This window comes from Cebus imitator, unplaced genomic scaffold (genome assembly GCF_001604975.1).
Source record: "Cebus imitator isolate Cc_AM_T3 unplaced genomic scaffold, Cebus_imitator-1.0 Scaffold34, whole genome shotgun sequence".
Taxonomy (NCBI): domain Eukaryota; kingdom Metazoa; phylum Chordata; class Mammalia; order Primates; family Cebidae; genus Cebus; species Cebus imitator.
Genome location: NW_016107349.1, coordinates 410,007 through 415,861, shown reverse-complemented (window position 1 = coordinate 415,861; position 5,855 = coordinate 410,007).

Sequence of the window (5,855 nt, the reverse complement as noted above, 5' to 3'; positions counted from 1 at the left end):
CCAGCGGTGCCAGGCATGTGCCACATGCACAAACCTGCTTGTGCCACACATATAAGACCATCCTCTGTGTTGTTTCCACGATTCCTTCCCAGAATGTTGTGAAAGACACATCTTGTTCCCACGTTGAAGAGGAAATGGAGGCCCGAAGGGTAAAGTGCATGTCTACCTTGCATAGCCCATAGAAGGCAGGCCCAGGACAGTGGCCCTGGTCCTGCAGACTCTGCATTCCTTTGCTGTGCTGTGATTACGCGCACCATAATCATGTTGCCATAGCCACTGGTACCTGCACAGCTCTCTCAACCTGGGAGACTCTCCCCCGATACTGTGTCCTTGGATCTTAACCTTGCCCAGTTGGTAGACAAGCTGGTAACACCCATCAGAGGATGAAAGAAGCCCATGGAAAGTTGGCTGCCCTGCCCTGCCCCTGCTGCCTAGGGAAACGTTGGAAGGAGAGGACTATTGGAGCCACCACAGAGACCCAGGTTGGGACTGCCAGTACAGCCCAGATGTGGTGGTGCTATCTGGACAGTGCCTCTTCCTCCATGAGAGTGGCTCCATGTGGACTGAGAATGTGGCTGGAACAGGTAATGAGAACTATTGGCAGTGGGATGTGCCCATGCTAGGGAGCCTGCTCCTGAACCCAGGGGTGCCGGTAGTGCAGGAAGGGGAGGTGCAGAAGGCAAAGGAGATGGACCAGCTCCTTCACTGCATCAGTGGACCTGATTGTTGACAGGATGGGCTGAACAGGGCTGGCAATGGACAGAGAGAAAACATGGCGCCAAAAAGCAGCACAGAGCCATGTGCTCAGCTGAGGGGCATGCAGGACCCTGAAGCCAGCTCAGAGATGGTGCATCTGGGTGGCAGGGAACTGGGGCATGCGGCAAAAACACTGGAAGTGGGGCCTGCAGGAGCCTGGACAGCAACTACCTATTAAAGATGGAACTCCTGGCTTCCGATCACATGACCTGGGGGCCCGAAACATTTGGGTGCCCCACAGGACAGAGCATGGTGTGGCAGGCTGCTTGGGGAGATGACCTTGAGGCAGGAGGGGAGGCTGGAGAAGGTGAGACTAGGCTGCGGCAGGTCCCTGTGGCCGACAGCCCCAGGTGTGAGGCCTACAGTTCACAAACAGGCTCACACCTACGGCTGCTTTTACCTGGGTCCCCGAGGATCCTGAATTTCAGGAAGTCTCCTGGAATTGCCCGGGGTCCTGGGACCTGTGGGGACAGACATCAGCAGGACTGGATGTGCTCTACCCTCCCGTCCCCTCTGCCGATGGGACCCATGAGTTCCTGTCCACTGCAGAGGGACATAAACGGGAAGACACAGGGGTGCAGAGACCGTGGGGTGGAGGGTGCTTTATGGCACGTTTACTCTCACATGATCAATAAGTGCTTATACCTTAGACCCTCAGAGGCATTCAAAAGCAGCTTTCCCAGTGTCAAATAAGTGAAGTCAGAAGCTGAAGCAGCTGTGTCCTGGCTCCCTGCAGCATGCGTGTTTTCCTGGTGTCACTTGGCTGCTTACCCTGCTGGTGGCTCCACGTCGGCCCCTCAACCTGGAGCCAGCAGCCCCAGTGGTTGGGCCAGGGGTGCTCCCCCAAGGACACTGTCTGTGTCCAGTCTAGGGAAAACCTAGGCTGACAGAAGATGAAGTCACTTTTATTTCTATTAAATACTATGTGGGCCGTAATAGGGACACTTGTGCAGGTTTTAAACCACATTCAGCCAACACAGTCCAATGACGTGTCAAAGACATCCGACAGGGGTCACCTGTGAGAGCAGGTGAGGTCGACCTTTGATGTTGGAGAGTACATAGGACACTTGAGTTTCTTCTCACCCATGACACAAGTTCAAACCCAGAGAAAAAGTTAAGCCCATTTTAGTCCTTCCTAGTTTATAAGTGTGGACCTACTTTCTTCTGAGCTACGGGGAACAACATGTACTGCAGAATTTAGCTGGGAAGTGCACATTCTCTGAGGTCTCATTGTGCCCTCTGGTGCCAAGGATGCCCATGAGCACTCTCCGGCTGTTCCATAGCTAACTTCGACATGGGGGCCTTGAAAGATGTCCAGAGACACCGTTAACCTTTGGGTGTCAGCCAACCTAGGGAGCAAAGATTTCCCAGGTGATGCAACTGGTTAGTCCCATTCACAAGTGCTTACTGAACACCTTCTACAATTAGTCATTGCACTTCACAGAGTGGCAGGGAAGTGAGGAATCCATAGTCCTGGGGCTGGGGGGCCGGATGTACGTGTGTGTGTGTGAGGTTAATGATCACCTCAGGAGATGAAGCAAACTCCCCACTCCTCAGGCTGGGGCACACAGAGCAGCTTCCATCCACAGAGCATAGCACGGAAAATGGGAAGGGAGAGGACCTCTATGGTGGAGAAACTAACAGGACCTCCTCCCGGTGGTCAAGGCCAGCACCCATAGTGATGAGTGACAATGTGCACCCTTGAGGTGATGCCAGTCCCTTCACTGCTGTGGACTTCCTCCCCAAACCCATACCCCAGTCTAATCATGGAAAAACCATCAGACAAACCCTATTTTGGAGACATTCTACAAAATACTTGACCAGTCCTCCTTAAAACTGTCAAAGTCATCAAAAACCAGAAAAATCCTGAGAGCCAAGAGATATGACAACTAAATGTCATGTGGTATCCTGGCACAGGAGAAGGACATCAGGTAAAAACCAAGGGAACCTGAGTAATTTATCAATATTGGTTTATTAATTATCACAGATGTTCCATGTGAATGTAAGACATTAATGATAGGGGAAACTGGGTATGGATTACATGGGAAATCTCTTCACTGTTTTCATAAATTTTATTTACTAAATTTGTGACTTTTTAACCTAAGTCTGTTCTGAAGTACAAAGTTTATTTAAAAAAAACACTCCATCCAGTAGGCTGTAGCAGGTGACCTGCCGAAGAGGTGGAGCCAGACTTCACTCATTGCCTGGGGGCACTCGAGATGCTGGGGGATGGTGACAGATGCATCTAAGACATGACAGTGATGAGGTTGTGTCCCAGACAACAAAGGTGACACCCCAGGAACGTGGACCCTTCATGGTGGCTGAGATCCTTGGAGGAGCACTGCAGTGGGAGTTATCATAGCTACTCTGACCCATCAGTAACCAGACTTGTGAGATTGGCAGGAACCCGGGACAACATAACGCTCTGAAAGTGGAGGCTGGGAGAAGCCTGAAGAGTGTAGCCAAGGTCTTGTTGAGATCAGAGCTCACAGCTAATAGATAACAACACAGCAAAGGCATGAAGCCCATCATGAGTGAGGGATTTAAGAGGTACAGACACCAAGATGGCAATAGGAACGGTCCAGAAGGGTCATCCTGAAAATTAAGTTGGTATGAGTGTCTATTTTTCCTTATTTTGTAAGGCCTCCCTATTTTAGTTGGGGAGTTTACCTCTCCCCAGTCTCAGCAATCAGCATACTTGCTCTTTCTGACATAGGGATCCAAGTCCATTCACTAAAACCAATCTTAGACATAGGAGAGGATTGCTCTTTCTGTCAGATAGGTCCCACTGGAGCCTGAAATAAAGCCCAAATGCAAGTTGGCAAAACTAAGGTTTGGAGAGAGACAGAGACTGCACACACGCTTGGTAGTGTTTAGTTCCTGGATGCAGCTGTTCCTGAAGTCTACACCTGAGCTTGCAGCAGTACCTTTTGTTTGTATTTTGCTTAAGCCAGTTTGAGTGGGATTTATGCTACTTAGAATAAAAGGGTCCTGAGAATCTTTCTACTACTGAGAAAGATTGCAGAATAATGAGTGCTTCTGTCCCCAGAGACACTCCTGGGAGGCAGTCTGCAAATGGGTCAGGGAGGAGATGAGATTTTCGGAAGTCAGATTGTGTTGAACAGGGCATACTCTCAGGAAAGTACAGAATGCTACAGCTAGCCAGGCTCTGAAAGGTTCTCTGGATCCTGGAATGCCGCCATTGTTCTGAAGTTTTGCATCATGTCTAAACTCACTGTCCTGTCCTCCTAACAGGAGAATGGAGTCCCAGAAACCTAGGAGGAGAAGATAAAGTGTCAGCCTCTCAGCGTCTGCCAGGAAAAGAGCTCTGGTCCCAGAGGCTTGCCCACTTCCACAGGTAGGAAGCATCCCTGTGAGGACTGGAACATTAGCACATCCCAGATCCAACTGCAAAACTTTTGCAAACGTGGAACTCCCTCATTCTAATGTTATCAGAAACTTCCAGAGCTGAACCTTGATTAATCTGGATACAAAGAGGATTGAAACACCACATAGTAAGCATTAACAGGAGGGTGTTTCCTTTACCCTTGAAGCTTGATGGATCTATGATGATCTAGCGCATTCTCCTCCCAAAAATCAGGATCACCCTCTGCATGTGAAGAAACAGACAAGCACTCAGCTCTACCACTTTGAGAGGGACTGGACAGCATGAGCCTTCAATCACATCTCTTGGATAACCAAGGAAAGCTGGATTCCTGCACCTAAAAAAATGGAAGCACAAACCATACAATAAATACTCTCTGTTCAAGTTCTCCAATAAGGTATCCAATTAACTGATGTATTAATAACATGGAAAATAATAATCTCATAAGAAGATTCCAAAAATGTCTGATTTTATATCTAGCAAAGACTTCAGACATTATGTTTAATGTGTATGTAGAACTCAGAGTGAACATGCCAGTGACAGTGGCAATGAGAGGGGTAACTGGGGGCCAGAAGTCTGAGGGAGAGGAGAGGAGGGAGCAGAGCACACTCAGGGAACCGTAAGCCATGTAGGATGAGCAGTAGGGCAGAATAAACAGGACATACCCATCTGTTTATTCTCTCTGTATAATGTTTTGATTCTCTTTGTACCCTAACTAACCACACAGCTCAGGAAGTTGCTGCCAGGATTAGAAAAAGAAAGTTGCATATTCTCAAATAGCAATAGTACAGTGCAAAGAAGGATAATCAATCCCCCCAGTACACTTGACCCAAGCCCTAATGAGCTTGTGACCTTGGGCCAGGCAGGCAGCTCCCAGGCTTCTGTTTGTCACTGTTGACCTCTTCTGGCTGCAGCGATTCATTTCCAGACGTAGGTTGCTTCAGCTCACCTCAAACTCTTCTTATAGCCTGTTCTTTGAGAAATGGTAAGGTATCTCTCGAAAAGCTGCTTTTTTTCTTGCAAAGTCGTCCAATTCATAAGTTAATGAGGTCCCACCAGTGATATGATTGCAGACTCACAAATATTACTATCTGAAAGGAGTGCAAGGAAGGTGGGAAATGCAGACACACCATGGCTGGGTGGCTTCCAGGAGATGCACGTGAGACCAGCCCTGTGGTGGGCCGGGTCAGAAGGACTTCTGCCTAGACAAGGTGGAAGCTTCTCAGCATTCTGAGGAGTACCACCATCTGACTTCCAGTTTGAAGGTATCACTTGGGTTGCTGTATCAAGAATAGACTTCAGGGAAGACAAAGTTGAACCCAGCAACGCCAGTGAGAAAGGGGACATAGCAATTCAAGTGCAAGGTGGTAGTGGAGTTAGGAATTATATTAGAGAGAGTCACCAGGATTTGATGACTGTGAGCTGTGGAAGAAAGATCAAAGTCAGGAATGACTCCAATGACATTGTCCTAAGCAATTGGAATGATGAGATCACAGGTGTTGAGATGGGGAACCTTCACATGGAGTGGGTCTGGAGGAGAGATTTGGTGTTTGGCTTTGGACATACTGAGTTTCAGATGCGTTTGCACACACATGTGGAGGGATTACACTTGAATATCTGAGTCTGACCTTTGTATTGAGATGTTTCTGTCCTACTTTCTCCAACATCTCCCCTGCAAAGGACTGACCATTGTGTCTTCAGTGCCCCCACAAGG